At 35.5% G+C, this 16,079-nt stretch overlaps 1 non-coding gene across 1 annotated transcript; it reads left to right on the top strand.

Moving 5' to 3' along the window:
• Positions 1-15,658: 15,658 nt before the first annotated feature.
• Positions 15,659-15,765, top strand: LOC143678443 (U6 spliceosomal RNA). The gene has a single exon (XR_013173252.1). It is a non-coding gene; the product is annotated as a U6 spliceosomal RNA (small nuclear RNA).
• Positions 15,766-16,079: the final 314 nt, after the last annotated feature.

Raw genomic sequence — 16,079 nt, 5'->3', positions numbered from 1 at the left:
ATGACACCATGTTCACTCTCTCTTCTGAGAGAGAAGCCCTGACTGAGTTCACCATGTGCCTTCTCACTTGAGAGACAGACCCTGAACTTCATTGGCCTTCTTGAATCAAAGTATCTTTCCCTGGATGCCTGTGATTGGACATTTCTAGAGACTTATTTAATGGGGACATTTTCCCAGCCTTAGAACTGTAAACTAGCAATTTATTAAATTCCCTTTTTAAAGGCCATTCCATTTCTGGTGTATTGCATTCCAGCAGCTAGCAAACTAGGACACCAATTTATTATAACATTTGTTCCCCCTATTATTTATTTATTTTTAATCCATATTTTTTATTTATTTGTCCATACCGTAGATAAAAGGAGCATCAGAACAAGGTTTTCACAATCACACCGTCACTTTGCGAAAGCTATATCATTGTACAATCATCTTCAAGAAACAAGGCTACTACAGTTCTACAGTTCCAGTCACTTCCCTCTAGCCTACACAGCTCTACAGTTCCAGTCACTTCCCTCTAGCCTCTCTAATATACCTTAACTAAAAAGGGGTTATCTATGTAATGCACAAGAATAACCTCCAGGATAGCCTCTCAACTATATTTGAAATTTCTCAGCCACTGACACTTTATTTGATCTCATTTCTATCTTTACCCTTTCAGTCAAGAAGGTTTTCTCAATCTCTTAATGCTGAGTCCCAGCTTATTCTAGGATTTCTGTCCCATGTTGCCAGGGAGGTTTACATCCCTGGGAGTCATGTCCCATGTAGAGAGAGGGAGGACAGTGAGTTTGTTTGCCATGTTGGCTAAGAGAGAGGCCACATCTGAGCAACAAAAGAGATTCACTGGGGTGATTCTTAGGTCTAATTTAAGTAGACTTAGCCTATCCTTTGCAGGTATAAACTTCATATGAACAAATCCCAGGATTGCGAGTTTAGTCTATTGAGTTTGTTGTCCTCTCTGCTTGCTAGAATATCAGGCCTTCTCTAAATGGGAAGTTGAATTTTCCCACTTTCTCACCATTCACTCAACGGGACTTTGTAAATGCTTTTTTATTCTATGTGAAACCTTTTCAGATAGCCCCCAGGGAAGGACACGGTCATGGATGTGGTCATTACCTCAGACAGGCATGATCACCCTGCTTGGAATAATGGTATGCCTAGGATCATTGATACCTTCTAGTGTGTTGCAGCCATTAGTGATCCCAAACCTTTACTGGGAGAACTATGCCTGATGACTCTGACCCATCTCTGCCTTCATGTCTGAGGTAAGAGATGGGCTTATGTTGTAAAATTGAATGCAGATAAGTAAGCTAGGCCTGGTCAAAAGGCTGAGGGAAGCTGTGGAAACATTCAAAGGTCATTGCCAAGCCATCCTTTTCCCCCTCTTGCTTGTTTGTGTACAAGTGTTTGTTGTTTCAATTTTGCATGAGGCCACAAGCAACTTGGGGGAAATGTTAAACCTCACCCAGCCTCAGTGTCTTGCCAGGGCACAGGGGTTGCTTGATGAATATCTTTTGCCATTGGCAGGAACCCATTCCCCTCGGGTGTGTAAAAAACCAGCACTTGGGAAGTACAAGTGCTCCTCATTCCAATGTGAAATGGACCATGTAGAGATGCCAACCCAGACATAAGCAATTGGCCTCCAGCTACGGGACCAGTAATGATGGGAGCCCTTTCCCTGCTCTTTTGGACCTTTGTGCTGGACGTATAAGTAATAAAGTGGTCATTTCCTGAAAGTCTCTGCTGTGCTTGAGCCTGTGTTCCTGTGAATTACTGTATGGCAACTCACTCCACAGCATTTCACTAAAGAAATGAAGTCCGCTTCTCCTACCTTTGCATCTGTTGCTGCCCTTGTAACTTACACTCATTATTAAAATGTGTCTGAAATGACAATGTGTCAGTTCTGTTAGAAGCTTTGTAGGTATGAGCTTGCTTGCTCATAATTCTCTGCTTCAGTGAGAACATGGAAGGGCTGACATGCTGGGAGAGTCCTAGCTATCTGCTACAACCGAGCCAATAGCCATGTGACAGTAACGAACAGGAATTCAAACACCACATGTGTGAGGGAGTCCATCATGATTAGAACAACTGTCTTCCCTGAGCATAGCCTAAATCATTAATCTACTGTCCTGTGTTAATTAAATACATATTATGTAAGACCATGATTTCAAAGTAGTTTCATAGATAGCACTATTGTGGTAAGAGATAACCGGATACATAAAATCCACTAGTTACTTTATTTCCCTTTAGTAATGTCTTGATGTAATCTGATAGCTAAGCAACCAAAGGATATGCATAAGAATGAACTTTATTTAAATACATGGTAAAAATCATTAAACAGCTCAGTATTCCAGGGGAATTGGGAAAGTACCGTGCAATATAACTAAACTGTTCTGAAAGAGAGATAATGAGTTACAGGTTGACAGACACTGTGAAATGAGATCTCATATGAAAAAAAAATATATATATATATGCTGCTGAGTTCCTGCTCATTTCCTTATTCAAGTTACAGACATTAATTCAAACTTTACTTTTCATTGCCATGTTTGGTTTCATTGGGCACAGTTAAGTTCAAATAAATGTTCTTCATGTAAATGATTTTCAAGCATTCAACTAGTATGCTTGAAAGTGTGTTTTTCAAATTAAGATGGATGAGGCATGCGACTGTTCTTTTTAAGTAGTATTCAAAATATATTTGCACTCTGTAAGTTGAACTAACATCTTTAATTTACAGAGTAATAGTTAATACTGTTAGAACCAGCTGGGAAATGCTTGATAGGGTTGGGGGAGGGGAGGTGGACGCCCTAGGGACCCTTACTCGTTTCAGTGATGTTAATTCTTCCTACGCTCTGCTGCTAGAATGAACAGCCTGATGATTAATTCTGATTGTATTGCTACTAAATTCAAAACCCTGACCCTTTGTATATCACAGTATATCCCTCTCTGTGCCTTTCTGGATTTGTACCTTTCTGATTTACTTTATTGGTCCATGACTGAATTTTCCCTCTCATACAGACGTTTCTTGCGACTATGCTCAGAGAGTTTTCTATCAGCCAAAAAGGAGAGCACTGAAGCTATGCACCAGATGAGACTGACTGAGGGACACTAACATGAGAGAAAAATAGCTACATGTCACCCTAATTCATATTTATTTTCAGATCAAAGGAGCAAGGAAAAAGCTGAGATATAACAAGTAAAGCTGCAAACAGTAATTATTACAGCTAATGGCTTGGAGGTAGCTAGTTTGTGTTCAAGCTGTTCCTCAAGCCTCCTCATAGTAAGCCACTTGACTTCTCTGAACCTCAGTTTCCTCATCGTCATAACGAGCTGTTTTTCCTTAAGGACCACTCAAATCCCTTCAAATATGACAAAGAGGAAAAGGCAGAGGAAGTATTTTCAGAAAATAGAAATTAGAATCTTTGGTGTTATGTTGAACTAACATATATGCATATGACCCACCTGCACTCTGAGCCTCAGTTTTGCCATTAAAAAATAGATCAGAAAGTTGTTGAAACAATCACATTTTTAAAAAGTACACTGAACAATGTAACCAGTAAATGCACTATATAAATATTAATTACTATTATTATTTCTTTGTGTGAAATGAGCCAGAAAGTAGCAAAAAAAGGATTAGCAGTATAATGGTTGCTATGGATATCATCTAGACTCTGTGAGAAGATAAAATAACTAAAAAGCAAGCAGAATAAAATGTGCCAAATTATCACAATGGAAATAGTGGAATAAGCAATTTTTTAACTTTTCATTTAAAAATTAAAACAGACTCACGGGAAATTGTAAAATACGTAAAGCTAGTACTTTCAATACTTTTTCTTTTAAAATTGTATCTCATTTATTTTATATTTTCCCACAGATTGTAATTTTACTAATATGTAATGGAATGATGCTTTCACATTTTAGATGCTGCAATATTTTAGATACTAACAATACTAACTTACACTCTGAATAATTCACATAAGGAAATGTCTTACTATCTAGAAATAAACACCCTAAATCATGGGCACAAGGTGTTGAAGAAAAAATTATAGTTTTAAGAGATAATTCTTTAATATTAGAAGGCTAGGTTGGTCAAAAAAGAGTAAATATGTACGGAATGAAACAAAATTAACAATCCTTTTAGAAATTTCTTGTCCCCAAAAGAAGCAAACTGAAGAAAAAAGAAACACAATTGAAAATATGATAAACAGAAGAATTGTATTTAGCATTTGAAGTATTTGAACCTCCTACTGTGTGGAGAATGAGATAGTGATCTGCAAGTTTATTTTGGGAATCAGTGAATTCCCTTAGGGCTGTTTGCTTTGATTCTTCAGTTGGCTGTCTTGGGGAAAAGTGACACCAAGTCCAGACAAAATTTTCTGATACCAGCATAAATGCTTTAACTTCAAGTTGCCCCTAGACCACAGGAGGCCATGACAAGAGGCCCAAGTCACTTGTAGTTAGTTTCCAGCCTTTAGCATATATCTCCTCTATTTGATTATATCTCTCTCTGCTTTGGTCTGTGAGGTAACGAACATGCATGAATCCAAATACACATGCAGGCATGTACAAAGTCCATTTAGCTGATCTTGTCTTTTAGACTAGACTTCTAGTCAACTTTACTGCCTTTGTGGCTTTCATTGAAACAATGTTTTATTTTTAAGTGGTGGTAGGGATATAATTGTATTTCCAAAAATGTTACAGAAAAGACTTTCATGGTAAATCAGTTAATAAAAAATTGTAGAATGGGTAAAAAGACTTAGTCCAAAGATAACCTGTTATTGTTGGAGTGCTGTCTTAGTTTGTCTGGCTGTTATAATGAATACCATACAATGTGTTGACTTATCAATAGGAATTTATTGACTCACGGTTTGAAGAGCTAAACGTCCAAAATGATGTCAGTGGCAAGACACTGCTTTCTCCCTGAAGTCTGTAGCATCCCATTGTTGCTTGCCACTGTCTTTGGGGCTACCTGGCTTATATCTCTACCTCCTGCCACATCATAATGTCTTTGATCTCCTGTGCAGTTTTTCTGACAGCTGACTTTTTATTAAGCCTCTAGTAATACAGGACATGGCCCACCTGATTCAGTTTGTTCATACCTAAATAGGACATTAGAAGATGCTATTCACAAATGAGTCCACACTATAACTGATTAAAAATCTTCAAAACACATTACAAACAGTTTGACATGCCCAGGAATGTGGATTAAGATTAAGGACAGGTCTTTTGAAGTATGGATGATTCAATGTACCATAGGTATATTTGAAATAGGATGGCAATGAAAATCCCTTTTCCATGGTATAGTGAGAAAGGAGTTTCACTGAAGCCTCAGAAAAAAGTGTGTGTCAGGAGTATTGTGGGAATATGCCAGAGTAGGAAGCTCCAGAAATAAGTCCCTTTTCTATACAACTATCAAATAAGCAGGGACTGTCTAAAACAACTATTTTGAAACTCCAGAGTCCAGAGTCCAGCAGTGTAGGAACCAATTGAGGCATATGACCTAGGGCAAAAGCTGATAGAAGGTACAATCCCTGATGGAGAGCACCAGTCACAGCAAAGTTAATTTCCAAAATGGTGAAAGGTGTTTGTGCTTAGGTTTGCTTGGTTTTGTTAATTCCTGACACTCAAGAATATCTCTACCATATTGGCAGCTGGTTGTAAACTCAAGAAACAGACATCTCAGGGAATAATTCCGGAATTATCATCTCGAAATACTAAAAAACACAATGTGCAAAAAAACATAATTAGACAAAGAAACAAGAAATGATAGCCCATCCAAAGGAAGAGGATAAAAATTCTGAAAGCATCAATAAAGAAGACCAGACTGAGGGCAAACTGGACAAAGATTTTAAAAAAAATATCTCAGTATGCTCAGGGAGATGAAGGAATAGAGAAAGAGTTAAAGGATATCAGGAAAACAATGGCTGAGAAATAGGATAATCTCAATAAAGAGTTAGAATTTTTAAAAAGGAACCAAACAGAAAACATGAAGTTGAAGATCCCAATAAATGAAATGAAAAATTTCTGGAAGGGTTTCAACAGATTTGAGCTGACAAATGCAAGAACTAGTGAGCTCAAAGTCAAGACAATTAAAATGAGTCAGGTGAGGAGCAAAATGAAAAAAAGAATTATAAAAAGTGAAAATAACCTAAGAGAACTTTGGGATGCCATTAAACATACAAATCAATGCATTATAGGAGTCCCAGAAGGAGAAGAAAGAGAGAACAGGGAAGAAGGACTATTTAAACTACTAATGACAGAAACCTTATACATTTGGCAAAAGCTGTGAATATGAACATCCAAGAAGCCCAGAAGACACCAAGGAGGAAAAAATTAAGGAATAAATATGCCCCACAACATACCAATGCAAAGGACAAGGAGAAAGTTCTGAAAGCTTCAAGAGAAAAGCAATGTATTATGTACAAGTGAATTCCAATTAGATTAAGTGTTGATTTCTCATCAGAAATCATGAAGACAAGAATGCAGTAGGTTAAAATACTGAAAGTGATAAGAGAAAACAGCTGTCAACCAAGAATTTTATATCTGGTAGTTTTTTTTTTTTTTTTTTTTTTTTTTAATGAGGGACAAATTAATACATCTCCAGAGTAAAAAGCTGAGGGACTTCACAAGCAGCAGCAGTGCCTTACAAGCAGTGCTATAGGGAGTTCTTCAGACTGAAAGGAAACGACACTAGACAGTGCTTCAAAGCATCATAAAGAAGTAAAGATCTTTAGTAAAGGTAACCATTTAGGGAATTATAAGTGCCAGTAATATTGAATTGAATTTTTGGTATGTAGCTCCACTTCTTACTCCATAAAGGTTTTAAAAGCCAAGTTCATAAAAATATATGATAAATCTATGGTTTTGGACATAAAATATAAAAATATAAAATTTGTAACAAGAACAAAAAAGGTTGGGGGATGAGGTATATAGAGACAGTGTTTATATATGCTTTGACGTCAAGTTGGTATCAAATGAAATATGATTGATATCTACTTAGAATACTAAATTTTAATCTCACAGTAACCACAAGGAAAATACACTGAAAACACATCCAGATAGAAATGAGACAGGAATCAATATGGTACAATACAAAATCAGATAAATATGAAAGTAAGCATTAATAGAATAATCAGGGACAAAAAAAAATATGACTGATAAAGACCAAATAGTAAAATGAAAGAAGAAAATTCTGCATTATCAATAGTGACTTTAAATGTAAATGGATTAAACTGTCCAGTCAAAAATCAGAGATTAGCAGAATGGATGTACGACTGAACTACATGCTGTTTACAAAAGCTTATTTTAAATTAAAAGACATAAGTAGATATCAAATGAAGGTATGGAAAATAGATATATATTGTGCAAGTTGTGACTTAAAAAGAGCTGGGGTAGTTATACTAATATCAGATAAAATAGACTTTAAGTAAAAAAGCCATTATGAGAGAAAAAAAGATGGTCATTATAGAAAGGACTCCTTTAATAAATATGACCTAAAAAATATGCCCCCAACAGTAACGCCCAAAAATATATTAAATGAAACCAAGAGATTTGAAGGGAGAAATTGGTGGTCCTACATTAATAGTAAGAAACTTTAAAATTCCACTCTCAATAACAGGTAGACCATCTATACAGAACATCAGTAAGGAAACATAAAAATGATACTCTAAACCATTAGAGTACTAGACCTAACAGACATATATAGAATACTTCAGCCAACAGTAAATGAATACTCAATTTTCGTGAGTGTACATGGATTATTTTCAAAGATGGACCATATGTTAGGTCACAAAAAAAGTCTCAGTCTCAATCAATTTAAAAATATTGAAATCATACAATGTATCTTCTTTGACCACAATGGACTGAAACTAGAAATCAAAACAAAGGGAGATATGGAAAAATCACAACTATGTGTAACTTAAACAATGCAGTCTTAAACAACTAATAGGTTCAAGATGAAATCACAGGGGAAATTTGGATATATCGTAATGTGAATGAGAATGAAATAACACCCTGAAACTTAAGGGATGAAGCATAAACAGTGCTGAGAGGGAAATTTATGGCTCTAAGTGCTTCTATTAAAAAAGAGGAAATATTTCAAATCAGAGACTGAACTTCAAAACTGTAAGAACTAGAAAAATAAGAGCAAACTAAATACGAAGTAAACAGTGGAAGGAAATAACAAAGATTAGAGGAGTGATGAATGAAATGGAGAAGAAAAAAATGAACAAAACTAAATGTTGGTTCTTTGGAAAGATCATTCGAATTGAAAAACCTTTAGCTAGAATGATGAAGAAAAACAGAGAGGACACAAATAACTAAAATCAAAAGTGAAAAGGGGGACATTACTACCACCCTCACTTAAAAAGGACTGTAAGAGAATATTATGAACAACTGTATGTCAACAAATTAGATGACCTAGATGAAATGGACAAATTGCTATAAACACATAAACTATCTACAGTGGCTCAAGAAGAAATAGAAGATCTCAGCAAAAATGCAATGACTGAAGAGAGTAAATCAGTAATAAAATAGCAGAAACCTCCCAACAAAGAAAACCCCAGGACTAGGTAGCTTCACCGGGGAATTGAATGAAACATTTCAAAAATTAACACCAAATCCTTCTCAAAGTTGTCCAAAAATGGAAGTGGAGGGAAGACTTCTAATTCATTTTACTAGGCCATCATCACCCTGTGACCAAAGCCAGATAAAGTTACCCAGGAAAAGAAAATTACAGATCAATATCACTAATGAATATAGATGCAAAAATCCTCAACCAAATACTAGCGAACCAAATACAAAACAGAACATTGAAAGAACTAGACACCATGACCTGGTGGGATTTCTCCCAGCTCTACAAGGGTGGTTCAATATAACAAAATGTACTGCTGTAATAAACCATATTAACAAAATGAAGAAAAAAATATCATCATCTCTGATGCAGAAAAGGCATTTGAAAAAATCCAGAACCACTTCTTGATAAAAACACTTAGAAAAGTAAGAATAAAAGGAAATTTCCTCAACATGATGAAAGGCACATATGAAAAACACACCTTTAACATCATACTACTACTAAGTAAATAGTACTATTAAGTAAAATAGTCTTTTACTATTAATAGTAAAAGACTGAAGGCTGCCCCGCTAATATTAGGCATAAGATAAGGATGCTCACTGTCACCAGTGCTATCCAACATTGCACTGGTGGTTCTAGCTAGAACTGTTAAGCAAGACAAAGAAATAAAAACCATCCAAACTGGAAAAGAAGAATCAAAACTTTCTCTATTCACAAATAACATGGGAAAATGTGATCTCCATATGCAAAAGTATGAAGGAGGATCTCTCTCTCAGGCCATATACAAAAAATCAACTCAAAATTGATATAAGTAAAAAAATACAGGAGCCAAAATTATAAAACTCATAAAAGAAAACATAGGGAAACAACTTCAGAACTTGTTAAGTAATGGTTTCTTAGACTCTACACCCACAGTACAAGCACGAGACAACCAGTGATTCCTAGTTTAAACCATGGACTATAGTTAATAGTAACAATTGTAAAAATGTTCTTTCATCAATTGTAATAAATACACCTTACCAATGGAAGATTTAAATAACAGGATGGTATATTGGAAATGTATTTTATGTATGGTTTTTTCTGTAAACCAGCAACTTCTTTAATTAAAAAACATGTGCATGCATGTATCAGTTATACAAGATTCCTGGCATGCTCCTAGGTATTCAATATGCTTTTCCCCAAAATACCCACTGACCAATGAAGAGTTGAAGTTCACTGAAAAGATTTGTCATTGGTTTGTATATCCAGCCCTGTCTGCTCCACTTCAATGTGTCTCAACTTAATAAAGTTTCAGCCTAAAAAATAGAAATGAACCCTTTTAAAAAAATGTTTCTTTATCTTTATATGATTTATAAGCCCTCTTCCAGGTGTTGGAAACTTTTTCTCTAAGACCCACCTAAACACACTGTTACTCTGAAACTTCTTGCTGAGGTAATTTAGTTCTGTTATTCAGAAATCCAATATACACATCAGAATGCATTTTATTTTTGATGGAGCTTTGCCCTCTTATTGATGTAGGTTATGATTCATTTCTTATCAGTCATGACAGGGTTGCCAGACACTGACAAGACTTATCTGAATTCTTGTACTCATTACATCATATAAAAGATGATATTAACTCATTTTCTAACCAATGAGTGTGAGAAAAACCAAGGATAAACATGTTAGAAATTTTAAAAGGAAAGGTGTAGTGATAATTTGTAAGTTTGGCAAACTAAATCATATCCCAGAGAAAGAAAAAGAAAAATGAAAGAATACAGGAATAAGCAAGAACATCTATAAAACTAGAAGGAAGTTAAAATTCATAAATTGAAGAAAAACATGTAGATATACCTGTATGTATATGTAGATACACATGCATGTGTGTACATATACATAATATTCATAATGATTATAATTCAATCATCATTCCAGGGCTTAATTAATGAATAGTAAAACTTCTTATATCAATATATGGACTTTTTTAATACTATTAAGCCCTCCAGGTTTTTTTCATGTTGGCAAATTATAATACTTACTTGTTACTGATCTGAGGAGCACAGAAACACGTATTGGACATGTATCTTACAAATTCACCAGTGGAAACATCAGGCTCAGAAAGCTGAATCGACTTTCCCAAGCTCACTCTGTTGAGTGACAATAGTGAGCTTATTATATTCCTCTATGACGAGGAATAACTAAATAAAAATGTTCACTAGAAACTATTACATTAGGCCAATAATTCAAATCTATATCTATCTCTAAGAATGACTCCTTAGAAAACTAAATGAATATTAAGTGGGGAGGAAAGCATGATAAAAAAAGAAGTTTTACATATGACTTTATAACCAAGGGTTTTGGCAAGAGATGGACAGGGCTCAACTATTATCTCCACTCTATGCTAACTTAAGACTTTGAATGTGAATATCTGATAAGGATTCAATTTGCCGAATATATAAGCAATGATACAAAACAACAACAAAATGACAAAAAGTTAAAATGGACAAAGGTCTTAAATAGACATTTCTCCACAGAAGGTACACACATGTCCAAAAAGCACATAAAATTAGTCTCGTTGTTCATCAAGGAAATACAAACAAAAACCAAAATGAGATACCACTTCACACACTCTAGGATGACTATGGTTTAAAAATGTAAAATAGCAAGTGTTCGTGAATTGCAGAGACAATGGATGCATTGTGTATTTTTAGTGGGATTGTAAAATGATGTAGCCACTATGGATGACAGTTTAAAAATTCCTCAAGAAGTTAAACGCAGATTTAAAAATGCCCTAGGAATTCCATTCTAGGTATATACTCCAAAGTAATGAATGTAGGAAGTCAAGCAGACACTGTATACCAATGTCCATAGTGGCATTATTCACAATAGCTTAAAGGTGAAAAAAGTCTGATGTCCCATTATTGACAGATAAATGGAAACTGAAATGTGGCACATACATACAAAGGAATGAGGGTCTGATACAGGGCACAACATTGATGAATCTTGAAAGCCTTAAACTGAGCAAAATCAACTCGACACAAAAGGACAAAATATTGTATAATTTCACTGATGTAAAATATCTAAAATCAGAACATTAATAGATAAAGTGGGTAGACATGAGGTTATCAGGGGCTGGGAGAAGTAGGGAATGAGGAGTTTTTGCTTAATAGGTACAGGGTTTCTGTTTGGGGTAATGAAAAGGTTTTGGCAATGGATGTGGTGATGGTAGCACAGCGTTGGAATGTAATTAACACCACTGAAGTATACACTTAAAAATGATTAAAATGAGTAATTTTGTGATATATAAATATATATAACCATATTAAAAACAAACAGAAAACCCAAATGACTTCACTTTTAAACAATCACAACAACAAATCCGGTGTAGTTTGCCTCCAAGTCATGTCTGAGAAATGTCGGCTCCAGGAATCAGGACAATTCAAACTGAAGATGCCCACTTCAAGCAGAAGGTTAGGAGGATTGCGGGCAATATCCTACAATATAATGTTTGGCATCGTATTCAGTAGTTAATAAAGGGCATATGAAAACCTTAAAACACTCCATAATCATTCTTAAATTCACTCATTGTTTGATAGAGTTTTATCTTCTCTAATCACAGAATTAATAAAATAGTTACGTGAAGCTTTTTATTTAGCCACATAGTATGAAACATAGCCCATGCCCAGTAGATAACATATTTTATTGAGAAATTGATTGATTCATTCACTCTTTTATTCATTTATTTTTCCAATAGAATTTGTTGACTGCCCCTGTAAAATGTCAGTCACTGTACCAGGTGCTGAGTAAAGATATAGAATAATAAGTGTAACTGCTTTGAAGATAAAAACCATAAAATTGTTACATACTAAAGAATCTGATTGGTATAATATTGAGCTAAATGAGGACAAGCATTTGTTAACTCTGGTCAATCTAGTTGTATAATTTGTGTTTATGTTTTTAATTTTGCAAAATAATAGCATATGATATGATTTAATTAGGTTTCTTAGAAATTATATGGCACCAGTAGCTAATTAATAAAATATTAATTGCTTTGTATTTATAGGATTTATCATATTATTACTTTAAATTGCTGATATATTAGAAAAGTCTGTAATGTATTTATAAATATTATTGCTTTTTTACAAATAATTATCTCCGTTAACTGCTCTGTTGCAAGCTGATTTGTCTCCATTATTTAAATTTATTAATGTCTGTATATGTAATAACACTTTGCTAATTCATCAATTTCTTATAAAGTGCTGATTTAGTGTTATGACTCAGTATTGGATATAGTAGAGTATATAAGGGATATATGTATATAAATGGGTCCTTTCATTACTTATTTAATGATGTCACTGAACATATTTATATTATATATCTGAACTTTAAAGCCCTTTACTAATGACTTTCTTTCTGCTTGCTTGCTTTTGTTAATTTTTTTCCCTTTTCTTGCCCTTTATACATTTGTTCATAGACACAAGACTTAATTTGTAATGGTGCTTTTTGGAGAAAATTAGATATTGGCCAATCTTAAATGATGGCTCCTCCATTCTCATCCTTTCACTTCTGGCTTTCAGTCTGAAACAAATACTGCCTCTATTTATCTGCCTCTTTTGCCTCCCCAGTGTGTGGAGGACATCAGTTTCCATTGGAGACTGGCTGACTGCTAGAGAGAGAACAAATTGGCATGAGATTTTTTGGCTATTGTGAATAATGCGTCTGTGAACATTTGTATACAAGTGTGCCAGTTTGAAACTGTTGTGTACCCGAGAAAAGCCATGTTCTTTAATCCTTCTTCAATATTATTAGGTGGGATCTAGTTGACTAAGTTGTTTCCATGGATTCCACTCGATTGTGGATGGGACATTTTGAGTAGATGGTGTCCATGAAGATGAGTTTCCACCTATTCAAGGTAATTTGCTTACAAGAATCCTTTAAGAGAGAACCATTTTGGAAAGAGTCAAGAGAGCTCACAGGGAAAGAGGATTAGGGATGCAGAAAGAAAATGCCTCTAGGGAAGCCATTTGAAAGGAGAAGCTAGGAAAGAAAGCTAGCAGATTTCACCTTGTGCCTTCCCACCTGACAGGGAAACCCTGAACGTCATGGAACCCTTTCTTGAGTTAAGGTATCTTTCTCTGGGTATCTTAGTTTAAGGCCTTAGCAATGTTAACTTGCAACTTAATACATTCCCTTTCTAAAAGCCATTCCATTTCTGGTATGTTGCATTCTGGCAGCTTTAGCAAACCAAAACAAGTATCTGTTCAAGCACTAGTTTAATAAAAAATCCCATTTACTTATTGCACTATCTTTTATTTTCATCATTTTCTTTTTCTTACAATCTGTCCTCAAGGGGAGAAAAAAAGGAAATTTAACCCCTTAAGGTTAACAACTTCTAATTGTTCGTCTATAATTATTTTTCCTTTGCTTTAATCCTTTAACCACTCTGCTGTATACATTTTCAATAGATTCTTTTCAAGCAGCCTGTAAACATGTTTATTTCAGGTTTACTTTTCAAGTAAACTAATAAATACGTCTTCCACATAAATCTCTTACTCTTTCCAGGGATTCCTTCATCCCCATAATGAAGGAAAATAAAATAGTGGCTTTTCATACTTCATGCTGCCTCAGCATTTCTGACCCTACGGTGGGCAGCATAAGGGGCTTTCACACTGTCACAATGCCTAGATGTCTTAGTCCCTCTTGTTAGGTCCCTTTGTAAGCACACCTTACACCTGCTTATACAAGATAAACAGATTCTCCCTCTCATCGTTGCATACTACCTGGGTTTTTAGCACCACAACAGTCAATTACAGATTCCCAAATTCCCACTCTTACTCAATGCCACCCCTATAACACTACAAAGCCACAGTACCCAGGTCCACTGTAGCCTTTTGCTTCCTACCAGCTTAGTAGAATCTAGGCTCCACCTTGTGTGATTCTGCAAGGTATGCCACTCTTCTCTCTTCTAGGCCCCTCTTGGTTGAATTTAAGAATCTGTTGGTGAACCTAAAATAGGGAGAGTAGAACAAGACTAAAGCTGTTTCCTCATCTAGGGCTAGTTAATACATATAGGACATAAACCAGGGGTCAGCTGTAGAAATACACGGTGATGAGCCCCAAAAAGAACCAACGCTGAAGACTAAGGTAATGCACTGAGATGCTCAATGAGGTCTAGCAGCGAAATTACAAGAGGGCCTTTGAGAGGCTTCCTGATAAAGGGAGAGCCCTAAGCACTGCTTTGTGGCTCAGAGTAGATAGCACTCCTTATATTTGTAGTCTAAACCTTTCTAGAGGATTTGGTATATTTTACAAGTTAACTGTCCATAAACCCAGAATGGATACCAAAGAAATATCTAGGCATACCTATTTGAGGTTACAATGTGGAAATAAAAACTAAGTGATTTGGGTGAAGGCACTCTGTTATCAGACCAGTTAACTTCCTTGATGATAAATTATAGATAACCCAAGAACTCACTGTAACTCACTAGAAGCTCTCTTTCCGGAAGGATTTTTTTAACATTCAGCCATATTGCATTAGTTCTTGGAAGAGCCTGAAGACTTCCTGTTTTCATCAGAACTGACTCAAAAATTGGAACAAACTGGAGTCCACAGTGGGAATGCTCAGCTGAGGAGAAACAGAAATAGAAAAAGAGCTAGAAATACACAAAATAAAAATAATGAATGGAAACTGGATAGAGGGTAGTCTCGCTTCTGTAATTTGTCTTCTAGTTTCTTTCAAGCATTTTCTACTAGATATAAACACTAGTTTAGTAAACATTATGCTATAGTCTCGTAACTTTTGGTTTCCTTTTCTCATTTTTTTAGACTGTTTCTGCACTTGTTTGAAGCTGTTATGTACCCCAGAAAAGGCCATTTCTTTTCATTGATTCCTGTGGGTGCAGACCTTTTGTACATGGAAACTTTAGGTTAGGTTATTTCAATTTGAAATGTGCTCCACCCCATTCAAGGTGGGTCTTTATCCTTTTACTGGAGTCTTTATGAGAGGATAAAAGACAGAAATAGCAGGGAGAGCTTAGAGAGAAAACCCCCCGAAAAGCAAGTAAAGGACCCACAGAAGTTGAGAGAGAGAGACAGTGAAGTCAAAAGCTGAAAGCAGTGCTCGCTTCGGCAGCACATATCCTAAAATTGGAATGATACAGAGAAGATTAGCATGACCCCTGCTCAAGGATGGCATGCAAATTTGTGAAGCATTCCACATCAAAAAAAAAAAAAAAAAAAAAAAAGTTGAAAGCAACAAAACCCAGGAGAGAAGGACCAGCAGATGCTGGCCATGTGCCTTCCCATGTGACAAGGTGTCCCAGATGCCAGCAGCCTTCTTCAGAGATGGTGTCCTCCTGCTGATGCCTTAATTTGGACATTTTTATGGCCTTAATAAATCCGCACTGTAAAAGCCAACACATTTCTGGTATATTGCCTTAAAGCAGCTTTAACAACAAAAATTTCCTTTACATTTGTTTTTCAAAATCTTCCTTTCTTCCGGCATCTTTAAAAATTGTTTTGAGTTACTTTAAGTGAC

Source organism: Tamandua tetradactyla, chromosome 3, assembly GCF_023851605.1.
Source record: "Tamandua tetradactyla isolate mTamTet1 chromosome 3, mTamTet1.pri, whole genome shotgun sequence".
Taxonomy (NCBI): Eukaryota; Metazoa; Chordata; class Mammalia; order Pilosa; family Myrmecophagidae; genus Tamandua; species Tamandua tetradactyla.
Note: the sequence above shows the minus strand (reverse complement) of the source record. Positions and strands in the feature narration are given on the sequence as shown.